General features: G+C 33.0%; 1 pseudogene; it reads right to left on the bottom strand.

Moving 5' to 3' along the window:
- Window positions 1-1,392: 1,392 nt before the first annotated feature.
- On the bottom strand, window positions 1,393-9,819 carry LOC126701239 (uncharacterized; annotated as a pseudogene).
- Window positions 9,820-14,971: the final 5,152 nt, after the last annotated feature.

The following is a 14,971-nucleotide window of genomic DNA, read 5'->3' as shown; positions in this document are numbered from 1 at the left end:
GTGTGTGTGTGTGATCAATCCTAACGAATATCTTAAAAGATCTATAACTGACCACAAAAAATATATTAGATCATGATTTAGTTGTTGTGGTTGAGGATTATATTTAAAAAAAATTAAATACAGTACTTAAAAATTAAAAACCAAGCCTACAAAACCGCCTGAACAGCTCAATTTTTGGAGTGGCTTGAAAACAATGGTTAACATTTGGTTGTGTGAATGCATATTAAACTTAAAATAATTAAAAGTTAGTTTTGCTTATCTATATATAAATTATGAGGAAAACAGTTTTTGAGCACTGATTTTTATAATACGTTATCGTGAAAAAGTGTAGAATAGAAAACAAAAAAAAAAAAAAATGGAAATAGTAAGAGTATGAACCTTCAATTACGTCGTCTTCGTCTTTGTCATCATCTCTTTCAATTCTCTGTTTCTTCTGAACCTTCATGCTTCCTACCATGGCTTTAATTTGCCATGTGTGTTTTCTTTGTGAAAATTTTAGTGAGTATGAAGAGTTTTGACCTTGGCAAGGGTTTATATTTGTTGAAATATTTGTTATGGAATTTTAGTTGAATTAGAATTTTCAAACTCTTGAACCATATATCTAATAGAATTTTATTTAAACTAAATTATTGTAACACTTGATAAGATAATTACACATTGAAAAGAAATAATAAATATATAAGATATAAAACCTAAAATAAAAAGAATCTAAAATAAAAATAAAAAGAAAATAGTGATGACGTGGAAAAATTGTAACACTTGATAAGATAATTACACATCGAAGAGAAATAATAAATATATAAGATATAAAACCTAAAATAAAAAGAATCTAAAATAAAAATAAAAAGAAAATAGTGATGACGTGGAAAAATTGTAACACTTGATAAGATAATTACACATCGAAGAGAAATAATAAATATATAAGATATAAAACCTAAAATAAAAAGAATCTAAAATAAAAATAAAAATAAAATAGTGATGACATGGAAAATTGCGGGAGTTTTAGAGGTTTCGGTTTTATATATATATATATATATATTTATAGATAATAGCCGTTTACAAGATCCAAAATAGAGTACTTGAGCTCTCCCAATAACTAAAAAGAATATCATGCCTAAATCTAACTGGGGTTCACGGCAATGAAGGAACTGGATCAAAAATATATTTCTAGCTTTTATCATAGAAAAAATAGTCTAGGGATTTGAATAATTTTAGTTTGGGGTTTTACTTTTTCATTACCATTTTTATTACTAATTTTTTTCCTTTTATTTTCACAATACCTAAATTCCAAGTCACGTACAAGCACAAAATAACATCAACAAGGATGGGAATGCCGCATGCCTCCTATTTATTAAAAAGGATAATAGGAGCAATATACACACTCATACCAGGCTAATAACGAGCATATCTGGTGCTCGATGTCGAACTGGTTGACAATAGGTTGATAAATTCCAAAACAACAGTCACTGAATTATTGGCAGCAAGGGATATGAAGGTGTCATCATGATCATTTGAGTCGGCAGAACCCCTTTCAGGCGGGCCAGAGTCTCTGCCGGCCCTAAAAGCGATGAAATATTTCCTTTGTTGAAGACAATCAGAGCCACAAATGCACTTTTCATGTCCACAGGGGGCTTACATGGAATTTGCTATAGATGAAGCTTCGGTATGCGGCATTGCTTAGGAAAATGCTTGCACTTGTTCCTCTTTGGACGATGGTCACCTTTGGTGTTTTGGACAAGCATGTTGTTGAGTTAATGCAACCTTGTAGTACAAGATCCTAGACATGCATGTAACTCAAATTTTAGGCCACTAGAAATGTACATGTATTTTTTTTTTTTGGGGGATGCAACAATAGAATGAGGGGATTCGAACCACTTTATCCTCTATGAGAGAATTATTGGAATGAAGTGAAAACAATTACCACTAGCGCATGATTCCACAAAAAAAAATATATAATAATAATATATTATTACATCAAAATTTTCATTAAAATATTTAAGGTTTATTGCAACAAAATTTTTTTTGTAGCACAAACTTATTACCTCAAATTTTATTGCAACACTTCGCATAAACTATTGCAATGACTTCGATGTTATTGCAATGATTTTTTTTGTTGTAATAAACATTTTTTGTTGTAGTAGTTTCTGCACTAATGGTAATCATGTCAATCTATAATTCAGAGGAAAAATCTCCAAAGCACCCAATGAACAGTCTAAAAAACAATAGGTTTCACAATTTTAGATAGATCAAGACCAATTCTATCAAGCCTTGCGTGATACAATAGAATTATGTTCCATTAACAATTTAACATAAGAATATATTCTTATTGAAAATTAGAACTGCAATTTACTAAGAATATATATGTGTGGGAGAGAGTGGAGCTTACTGTGTTATTGGGAGCTCCCTCCGAGACCTTCAGTGATGGCCTAGAAAATCAGAGAGAGAGAGAGAGAGAGAGAGAGTGTGTGTGTGTATTTTATGAGATAGAAGAAGCTTCTTCTTCAGAGAGAGAGAGAGAAGTGTGGTTGTGGGTGTGGTGAAGTCGCTCAAGACGGAAGACACTCAAATGGAAGAAGCTTGAGTCCTTCCTCTCTCTCTCTTCTCTTCTCTTTCTTTTTCTTTTCCTTTTTCTTTTTCTTTTTTCTTTTTTCTTTTCCTTTTTCCTTTACTTTTTCCTTTTTCCAATTGTAGTATGAAAGCCTTTTCTCTTACTTTTTCCATTTGCAGTAAGTTAACCACTACACCAAAATAAGTCTATTACATCAAGTGTTAATACAACAAAATTAGAATAGTGGTATTAGACATAATATCACATTTAAAAATTAAAAGTCGTTGCAATAGTAACTTAAAAATAGTAAATTATTACATTAATAATAATTAGTTGTAATAATTTATAAATTTCAGTTACAATAGAGATTTTAATACTAAATTGAATTTAGAAAATTTTTTGCAATAACTTAAATTGAAGAAATCAATTTTTTTTTAATAACTTAAATTGAAGAAACCATTGTAATAACTTGATACCAATTATATATTTTGCAATATATTGTAATAGATCGAAATTTCAAAGAGATGGCTTATTGCAACAAATTTAACATTGCAATAACTAAAATATCAATTATTTTACAATCTATTGCAATGACAAACATGAAACTGCAATGAATATATTATTACAATGATCTAATTCCAATTACTTTACAATTTATTGTAAAAAAAAATATGAAAAATTTAACTATTACAATAAATATACCGTTGCAATAATTTGAACCCAAATTATTTTTGTCAATTCTTTACAATCTATTGTAATAAAATTCATGAAATAATAGCCTATTGCTACAAGATATTCGAAGTAATAAATTGTTTATTGCAATAGCAAATATATTATTACATCAAAATTTTCATTAAAATATTTAAGGTTTATTGCAACAAAATTTTTTTTGTAGCACAAACTTATTACCTCAAATTTTATTGCAACACTTCGCATAAACTATTGCAATGACTTCGATGTTATTGCAATGATTTTTTTTGTTGTAATAAACATTTTTTGTTGTAGTGATAAGCCATCTCTTTGAAATTTCGATCTATTATAATATATCGCAAAATATATAATTGGTATCAAGTTATTACAATGGTTTCTTCAATTTAAGTTATTAAAAAAAAATTGATTTCTTCAATTTAAGTTATTGCAAAAAATTTTCTAAATTCAATTTAGTATTAAAATCTCTATTGCAACTGAAAATTATAAATTATTACAACTAATTATTATTAATGTAATAATTTACAATTATTATTAATGTAATAATTTACTATTTTTAAGTTACTATTGCAACGACTTTTAATTTTTAAATGTGATATTATGTCTAATACCACTATTCTAATTTTGTTGTATTAACACTTGATGTAATAGACTTATTTTGGTGTAGTGTATTGCAATAAATTTAACATTGCAATAAATAAAATATCAATTATTTTACAATCTATTGCAATGACAAACATGAAATTGCAATGAATATATTATTATAATGATCTAATTCCAATTACTTTACAATTTATTGTAAGAAAAAATATGAAAAATTTAACTATTACAATAAATATACCGTTGCAATAATTTGAACCCAAATTATTTTTGTCAATTCTTTACAATCTATTGTAATAAAATTCATGAAATAATAGCCTATTGCTACAAGATATTCGAAGTAATAAATTGTTTATTGCAATAGCAAATATATTATTACATCAAAATTTTCATTAAAATATTTAAGGTTTATTGCAACAAAATTTTTTTTGTAGCACAAACTTATTACCTCAAATTTTATTGCAACACTTCGCATAAACTATTGCAATGACTTCGATGTTATTGCAATGATTTTTTTTGTTGTAATAAACATTTTTTGTTGTAGTGATATCTGGTGCTCAATGTCGAATTGGTTGACAATAGGTTGATAAATTCCAAAACAACAGTCACTGAATTATTGGCAGAAAGGGATATGAAGGTGTCATCATGATCATTTGAGTCGGCAGAACCCCTTTCAGGCGGGCCAGAGTCTCTGCCGGCCCTAAAAGCGATGAAATATTTCCTTTGTTGAAGACAATCAGAGCCACAAATGCACTTTTCATGTCCACAGGGGGCTTACATGGAATTTGCTATAGATGAAGCTTCGGTATGCGGCATTGCTTAGGAAAATGCTTGCACTTGTTCCTCTTTGGACGATGTCACCTTTGGTGTTTTGGACAAGCATGTTGTTGAGTTAATGCAACCTTGTAGTACAAGATCCTAGACATGCATGTAACTCAAATTTTAGGCCACTAGAAATGTACATGTATTTTTTTTTTTTTGGGGGATGCAACAATAGAATGAGGGGATTCGAACCACTTTATCCTCTATGAGAGAATTATTGGAATGAAGTGAAAACAATTACCACTAGCGCATGATTCCACAAAAAAAAAAATATATATATAATAATAATAATAATAATAATAATGGTAATACGCTAACGCGTGGCAATTGATTAGTGTACAATGTACTAATTATTGGAACAGTTTTAGTTTCAAATCCATTTGGATATCTCCCTTCAAGTCATATGACTTTTCTAATGAGTCATGTGATTTATTTAAATAATACACATGAATAGTTTTATAAATTGTCATTAATGAATTTGAAGAGATAGATACAAACTAATTTGGAGTTAAATTTTGTATTTAATTATTTTCTAAGTCAGTATCTTTTTTTTCTTGGAATCATCTAAATTAATCTGTATTTGTTTGTGTGTGCTTTCTCAAAAATAATAGAGCTAATCCAGCAATCAATGATTTGATCGATGAAAATTTATAATATACATACTAATATAAAGTGCAAATGAAAACAATAGGTAACTTACCTCTAGCTGTTGTGAGATTTCAAAGTAAAGGTGATCAACAGAGACCCAAAAGGCATGCTACCTTTCCTCAGGAGTCCCACCTATGGGGGATAACTTCCTCAGGTTGAAACCAAATATTATTCAAGAGGTTGTCATATGAGCTACCATCTGTGACATTCATTGTATAATCCTCTGTAAAATTTAAATACCCAAATTCTCTCGTGTAATCTCCATTTGATTCCAGGGGTAGCTCTACCTTCAGGCCCTTGCCCATACCTCTGCAGCATAAATGACAAACATTTGCAATAAATCAATATTACTTTAGATTATAGTTACTACAAACATGGCATGCATTTCTAGATAATTTTATTCACTCTGATCCCGTGAAAATAATCCATTTTTATGATGCTCCTTATAATACTAGAGTGTATGCACAATCTTTATACAAAGTTAACACTATCCACAAACTCATTTAGCGGAATTTGGATGTAAGGTAGAAAATCAAATTTACTACCTGACCGCAGTGAGGATCCTTGGCAGAAGCTTCGGCTTACATTTTCATGCTAGGAAGTGGTTTTACGTGTTTGCACAAAAAGCCAGTATTAAAAAGATCTCACGCTACGAAATGGTTTAACGTCTTTGCCAAAAGCCTAGTGTCACAAAGATAAAATTTCTGAACTTTGCCTTTTGAAGTTGGACTTTGCCAAGTTTGGATTTTACCATTGAATTTGAACTTAGCCATTAAAGTTGGGGCTTTCTTTCGGTTTTGGGTGCGAGGCCCATTTGAAGCATTTCTTTGAACTGAAGTCGGCTTGACCATTTGAAAAAAAATTTGAGGACTGAAATAGACTTGTGCCATTTGTGAAAATTTTTGCACTGAAATGGGCTTGGCTATTTGAAAAGCTTGGAAAATTTAAAATGGGCTTGGCCGTTTAAATAATTTGGAGGATTAGAATGGACTTGAAAAAGAAACTTTCAGAAACTGGAAGTGGGATTGGGCTTAAGCTGAAGACCCATTTTTTTCATATAGCCAGCCGAAGGATGTGAGTTTAACTTCCCTTCAGATTCTTTTGCTCTTTAAATTCCTCTTCTCTTGTTACAGTTAGCTCTTCCTTTTAATTTTAACCAAACTTCAAAGAAGGAAAACACATATTTCCTGATGGGTGCTTAAATTTAGGTCGTCCACACAGCGCCTTGGACGACCACATTGCTTCAAACAAGCAATAAAATTTAGCCGTTACAGATGTAAGGCTTAGAGAGAAAAGACCATTGGAGACCTCATCAATCACCTCATTAAGCCACCAAAGGCATTACCCAAGGTATTAAAGCCACCGTTGGTGGTCTCCAACGGCTAGAAATACATAATCTATATAAACCATCTGAGAACCAAGAGAAGGTACACATACATATTGAAGAACATTTTTTATTCTTATTATCTCTCTCTTCAAGTATCTGACTTTGTCATCGGAAGCTCATTGGCTAGCACCACACTGGTGTCCATTAAGGTTATAAGCACATCCATGTCGGATTCCATCTGGATGACCGTTCACCTAACAAAACTGTACTTCATCATTTCTTGTTATTTATTGGCTGAAATTGAATTCCAGGAAAATTTTCCTTCACTTTTTTGTTTTTTTCTTGTGAAAATTTAGAGGGCAAATCTTATTTTGGGCTGAGACTTGAGAGCTATCTTAGTGTTTTTCTCTTGCTCTAACCAAATTTTGAAGGGGCAAATTATGTTGTTGGCTCCTTTTCCCTTTGTTCTTGATTTCAAATTGAAAATTTAAAGATTTTTTTTCCAATTTCTTGGGCTTTTGCTTTCTCAACAATCTACTTGACCTCTTCATCTTCCCATCCCCAAATTTCCACTCCCATTGTTGAAACTAAGGCAAGACATATGCAGAAGTAATTAAAGAAAACGGCATCGTGTATTGTAATGAACCTTTAGTTGCTGGCACGTGATTCAGGCAGTTATGAGGACATGTATTGTAATTCTATTTTGTTTTCTCTATAGTCGTTAGATTTCTTTCTGTTTTAATTAGTTATTCTTGCTTATTTCCCGCCTGATTTCTGGGCTCATTTTCAATACTTTCTCTTATGAGTTATGAGCTAAAAGCTAAGAGCTAGATAGAGCAAACCTGTCTTCCCAAGCTGCTCTGATATTTTACTAAGGTCAGATCCACCCGCAACACCAACTGTCATAAACTGCAGTCAGGGGGGAAAATAGTTACCCAATGCATTATGGGGAGGTCGGTAGAAGAAAACACAAAGAAAACAAGTCCCCACGAAAACTCAAAAATGCTAATCAATCATGTACCTTTCAGAGTTCCCGCATGAATTCTAAGATTTCTGGAGTGACCAAGTAGTAGTTGAGAAGATAACATTGCATCAAACACAAAATATAAGGTGTACGCAATATTTAAATTATGTAAACAATTTTTACAAAATAACCATTCTCTAGATAGGTACTCTACTTAGACATGGCAAAACGGGTCAGAATTTTCTGACCCGACCCGACCCGAACCCGATTTTTTTTGACCCGAAGCAAAAACGGGTTGACCCGTGACCCGACCCGCGTTTTGTGCGGGTCAACCCGACCCGACCCGAACCCGAACCATTTTTTTAAAAATTTTTTTTTTTTGGTAAAAAAAATAGTGAAATTAAGACAACATTGGTTTAATTGTTTATTGTGAGTTTTAAGAAAACAATTGATACATTTACATAACTGCATGCAAATTAATTGAAAAATAAATGGTTGAGCATTCTCTAATGAGTAAAGATTTTTAGATATCAAATAGCAAAGTACATGCCAAGATAATCTGGTTACAGTAAAGTTAAAAACAGATTTAAAATTGTAGATATGTGTGAGACACATTCACGAGTGTGAAAATAGTAAAGCCAAAGTATCAAATTAGCATAAATTATGAATGCTTAGATCTATTTTTTAACAATTTATGTTCAAAATAAACGGCTTTTCAAAATAAATTATGATATTTCCAAGAGTGTGTGCTGCTTAACAGTGATATGATCTTCATAAAAAAGGCTAGGTATAAATAAGTAAGCAATCAAAATTTAATGTATATCTCAAATTGAAATAGAGTGTCAACCACAATTGATAATAGATTATAAAATTAATTTTTAAAATTGTAACTTTCTTATATGTTTTTATTCTTTATCAAATGAGTTATCCAATAAGTCATTTGTAATATTTTTTTTGGGATGTTGATATTGTGTAAAAATAAAACTTGTATATTTGTTTTACTTCTCTTTGTGTTGTTTTGTTTTAGATAGCAATGTTAGGATTTGTATAATTTTAAAATTATTGAATAAATATTAATAAGTTTAACTGAGTTTATTCTTGATATAAGTAGTGAATGCAAAATAATGCATTTTACATCAAGTAATATGTTGCATAACTATCCAAATGACAAATACATATTGTTTTCTTTATAAAAAAAAAAATAAATAATAAAAAAAAAAAAAATAAAAAATTTCATGTGAAAAATACGGGTCAACCCGACCCAACCCGACCCGACCCGCAACCCGATTGACCCGAACCCGATTTCAACCCGCTTAAAATGACCCGTTTTTGACCCGTGACCCGTTTGACCCGTGACCCGATTGACCCGACCCGAACCCGACCCGACCCGCCCGTTTTGCCATGTCTAACTCTACTAAACAATCTAATGGAAAAAAAATAAAAATAAAAATAAAAAACAGAGAAGAAAATCAATACCTTTCTTGGAGCAGTAAGTGTCCCATCAACATTGAATAAAGCAATTAAGCCAGGCTTCCACATGGCCATTGCACTCAATATATTTTTCTGCTACAACAAATTCAATACATCACAATGCTTCCAACCAAAATAAATAAATAAAATGACAAATGAAATTCAGAAGTAGTTTAAAATCAAAATGAAACCCATTTGAATTCCAAATCTTTAAAGCTGTCCATTCATGTATATAGATATAAGAGCATTTGCAGCAGTGTAGTTATAATGCTATAATGCTAAAATTTAGCTCCACAAACACAAAAACCTTGCTGCAGCAGTGGAGCTAAATCTAAAAAATTTAGCTTCATTGCTACAGTGCACATCTATAAATAGATGTGCACTGTTCATACCATCTAAAATAAAGAAATATTATTTTATTAAATTTCTCTCTCCACTTCTATTAAAAAAATATTTTTTCCTTTTTCTTTATTTTTTCTCTCTCTCTCTCTCCGACTTCTCTTCTTTCTTCCTCTTTCCTTCTCATTTTTTTTCTCTCCCTCGTCTACTCTCTGCTTCGCCATCGCTGATCTTCATCGTCGCCGATCTTCATCATTGATCTTCATTGTCGTCGCCCAGTTGCCGTCCCACGCCACTGACTCGTCTACTCTCTGCTTCACCATCGCCCATCTTCATCCTCGTCGCCCAGTTGCCGTCCCACGCCGCTGACTCGTCTACTCTCTGCTTCGCCATCGCCCATCTTCATCGAACTCAAGCGCGCCACGGACCCATCGAAACTCTATGCTCGGTCAATATTTTTGGGTTCATGGGTTTGTGGGTTCACGGACCCATCGAACTGAAGCGCGCCACGGACCCGCGGACCCATGATCGACGACGGCGGGAATTCTGGGTTCATGGGTTTTGGATTGTTGGGTTTGTGGGTTTTTGGGTGTTTGATTTTTTTTATTTTTTGTTGGGTTTGGTTGTGATTGTGGATTGTGGTTGAAATGGCGGTTTGGTGGCTGTGTTGGTGGTGGTTTGGTAGCTGTGGTTGTGTTTGCTGTGGGCTGTGTTGGTGGTGGTTTGATTTTTTTTTTTCCCCCTTGCCGTGGGCGGCTGTGTTGGGTTATGGTTGTGGTTGTGTTGGTGGTGGTCACATGAAGGTTGTTGCCGTGGGCTATGGTTGTCACATGAAGGTTGTCGCTGGTGGAGTGTGTGGTTGTGATAATTGTGGATAGTGAATATATTATTTTATTGTAGTGAGATGGATTATTTTATTGTAGTAGTTATATTATTTTATTGTGATGTTTATATTATTTTATTGTGTTGAAAACTAAAATAGATCCACTGCTGTAGCATGTGTGTAGGTAAAATAGATAAAATAACTTTTGGTGGAGCTAAAAAGCTAAATTTTTAGCTCCACTACTGTGGATGCTCTAAGCACTTCAAAGTTTGGAATGAAATTAGATTATGTAGGCTGCAATTACGAATCTAAGGTTTGGTCATCGAGCTTAATTACTCAAGTGGTTCTACTCATTAGACCCAGAAAAACAATTCCAGAGAAGAATCCACGTGCTAAGTCGACTCATTAAACTCCTCATATATCTTTATATTGAGTGTGAATTTTGAAAATATAACTGTTAGATTGCATGTTCTTATTATATCCTTCATGCTTGCAAAATTTCAAGAAAATTAAAGATTAATTACTATGTCATTAAACAAATATAAGTTTATTGATCGAATAGTAAATAACATCCAATTTGAATAAAATTTGATATGCATATTAAGAAAATAAGGAACATAAAATTCAACGGTTAGATTCTTAAAATTTACACCCAAAAAAAGATATATGAGAAGTTTGAAGAGCTTGAAGAAAAACTTTGTTCAAGTTTAGGTGGGTATCGTTCAAATAAAGTTTATTATATAGGCAATATATATATTGTAAGGACTAAGTTTGGAGCCCAAGCCCAAGTGTATGGAATCCTGGTACAATAAGCCCAATACAATGAATTTTGTAGAGTATAGGTCAAAGAACTAGGTCTAGATAAGTTGGGCAACGACTAGCATAGAGTTAAGAATCAATCAAATATGAATAAAAGCTATTATGACCAGAGGATCTTTCGTTCGAGGAGACCATATATATATATATATATAGATCACAATATTAGGATTGTTTAGCATGCTACAGTATTCTCTCTCACTCTTTTTTTGCCCCCCACTTCATGGGGGCTCTTCCATATTATATAGGTCCTTTCTGATCATCTGGATCTTACATTTGTTGATCACCTGAATCCTCACTTGATTACCCATCCCATCAGACACCCCTTTTAGCCCTTTGTGAGTTGCGGCAGTCAAGGCAGCACTGTTCAGGGGCTTTCTCCACATTAATGCAGCCAGAAAAGTAGCTACAGTGCATTTAATATGGTAGTGACAGCTTTTCCTTAGATATTTTGAGTTTTCTTCCCTCTCACGTGTTCAGGGGGGTGCACTTCAACTGTTTGAGTATACATTTGTCGTGTCCGAGGTGGAGTTCCTCCTTGGACCTTCTTCCCTTTGTCTCCCACTGATGAGACTTGCAACGTAGATCGTCTAAGCTGTGTTTCCTTCCTTGGACTTGTTAGTGTCCTCAGACAAGGCTCAAGGCCCAATACATTATTTTGGGCCCTAGCCCCCCCCCCCCCCCCCCACCACACACACACACACACACACACACACACACACACACACACACATATATATATATATATGTATTTATAGAACATTGGGGTTTTACTATTTTAGCTGATTTCAAATAGACTGCCTTTTTTTGCCTTATCAAGAAAAGGAAAAACTTGTTTAGTTTGTTGAAGTTTAGGGCTTTTCTTGTAGTGTATTTTATCGAAAAAAAAAAATTATATATATATATATATATATTTATCTCTTATGAGATAGTCTCATAAAATTTATTTTGAGAAAGAGGTTTCAAAATAGTAAAGTGTTGTAAAACAAGGTAAGGGATTTATAAAATGGGCCCAATTTAAGTTGAGTTCCTTATCTATACTATATATAAGAGGATTTCCTATTTGGTTTTCAACATTTTTCGTGCTAAAATACCCTCACACAAATTCTTAAGCTCTTTAAAATATCCCTATCTTTTAGTTGAATCATTTTAAATAAAAAAACACAAACTAGTTAAAAGAGTAATTACTGTTTCTAAGTTTTAGGCCTTTTCCTTTATCTTCTCCATTTGACCTAAAATTTAGGATACTATTTTTATCTCATTTTTAAACATTATTCTACATTATCTTACCTTTTTCTTAAAAAAAAAAAAAAAAAAATTTACACATGGTTATTTATATGTCACTTTTAGAAATTATAACACTAAATAAAAATAAATAAATAAATAAAACGAGCATTATTGCACGCACAAAGCGTATGTGATGAGTTCAGTGCAATAATATTAGGTTAAATTCTAGTAGGAACCCCAAATTATACCATTTGCCTTGTAATCTCCTCATAATTGTTGCATTCCCTTTAGTTAGTTAGTTAGTTGAGATAATGATGAGTTAGTTAGGAATTGAGCATGCCCATTTAACACATGACCTAATTCATAGAGCACATGTTGAATTAACTAACTAATTATCTTGAGCCATGTAGACCAATGAGATTAGAGCTAGTCTTCTATAAATACATAATTGTAATTCAACATTAGATATTGTGGGGGCAAAGACTCCAAATCATGTAATGGGCCTTGGGCCCTACCTGGAACAATTAGCAATGTCCGAGGAGAGGAAATGGTTTCTGAAGGGATTTCCAACTCAGCTCTCGTAGACAAGGGGCATTTGGAGGGCGGTCCAAGGAGGAATACCTCCTCGGACGTAATGAATATAGCTCAAACATGCACTCTGGCTACTAGAAGGACCCCCCCCCCCCTAATAGGCTTTAGCAGTAGGGACACGTCCCACAGACCCGCAGGAAAGAAGGAAACGCAAAATACCCAAGGAGAGGCTACTGCTACCGCATTAAATGCGTTGTAGCTACTTTTCTGGCAGCATTAATGTAGAGAGGACCTGTGAACAGTGCTACCTTGGCCACCACAACTCACAGAAAGCTGAAAGGGGGTGTCCGATAGGACAAGCACTCAAGTAAGGGTCCAGATGATTGACAAGTGTAGAACCACGATGGTTTCAAGAAGACTATATAAGATGGGGAGTCCCCATGAGGAAGGGGACGGAGAAAAAAGAAAGAGAATACTGTAGCAGTATAAACGGCCATAATATTCAAACAGAGATCAATATATATTCATTTACCCTCCTCGGATTGGAAATCTATGGACGTTAACATGTATTATTTGAGTTCAATCGTTGTATAGTCCAATACTAACCATTATCCAATTTGCTAAGACCTAGTTCTACGGCCCACTCTCTACAAATTTATTATTTCTGGGCTCCTTGGACCAAGACCCCATACCTCTTGGGCTTGAGCTTCGAATTGCGACCCTACAGATATCATTGAAGAATAAACCAATTGATTCCTTAGTGCAGTCCCCTTTCTCTCTCTTAATATTTCTCTATGGAGGATAACTATCTCGAATTAAGTTAATTTTCCTACAATTCTCACGCATTCCCCTACAATTCCCATCCATCCCCCTTAGAACGACTAGGTTCCTAACAAGTTGAAATGCATGATTATATTGACAAATGTAACATAAATAATATCATCTTTCCTAATTACAAATTTAATGTAGTTATTATATGTTTGTATATAATTGAGGATCCTAACATGGTGCAAGTTTCTTTGAAGAATAATAGTTTGAGTGTTTGTTTACTTTTGTGTAAGAGAGTTATTGAGTCTATAGGGGTTTTGGATTGTGAGTTTGTGTGTTAGATTCGTGAGTTAGTTTTTGTTTGGAAGAGATTTTGTTTATATTTGTGAGGTTTGTGAATATTTTTTGTGTGAGTTTGTGAGTTTGATTTGTAAGGTTTGATTAAGAGCGGTAGTAATTCATATTATTTGATGATGTAGCAATGATCACACTATTTGACTTGCTTAGAAGATCTTTAATATGGAGAATGCATAGTCAAAGGAAGAAATCAGATGACCTAGATGACGCTAGTCTAATGTCGACCTAAGTTTCTTTAATGTCGAAGTCAATCACTTTTTTTTTTTGTATAAGTACATAGTCTTTGCATTATCACTCAAACCTAGGATTATATATATATATATATAATGCTTAATGACATCAATCTCTCTGACCTTCTATCTAGCAATATTTTCTAGATTGGCTTTGGTGCAGAGATTGCATTTATATACTACAATTTCTGGAGTTATCGCATGTTAGTATCATATGACTACAATCTTTGTGCCAAAGCCAATCTAGTAGATACTGTTGGATTGGGCCTAGAAGGTCAGAGAGATTGATGCCATTTAGCATTAAAGAAATAAATTTTTAATAAATTTCACAATTTGCTAAAATAGCAAGTTGGTGTATTTGAAGTAATATTATTTTATTTACTTATCAATTAGCATCACTTTTGTTTTGTATTATTATTTGCATCAATCTCAATAGTCTACAACCATATATAAATGTTGTATCGCCAAACCCATTTTCTTTCTTATATTTTTTTATTATTGGGATAGAAATTGCTAAACCCCACTGATAATTGACAATGATAACAACAGCAATGACCAAAAAGAAAACGCAAAGTGTTATGGTGGTCCACCAGGGAAGGGAGGACTTAAAATTAATAATGGTGATGCATGTGATGTGAGTGAGACCATGAAATAAGATGAAAAGGACAGAAATATAGTAATTATTATGCGTGATGCTTTTTCCAACTTCTCCTAAACCAACCCAAACCCAAAGCAATAATTAGATTATTGGATCCCATCCCATCGGCAACGTCCAAAAATCTATCATCCCAGC

This window comes from Quercus robur, chromosome 9 (assembly GCF_932294415.1).
Source record: "Quercus robur chromosome 9, dhQueRobu3.1, whole genome shotgun sequence".
Taxonomy (NCBI): domain Eukaryota; kingdom Viridiplantae; phylum Streptophyta; class Magnoliopsida; order Fagales; family Fagaceae; genus Quercus; species Quercus robur.
This window is presented reverse-complemented; position numbering and strand designations above follow the sequence as displayed.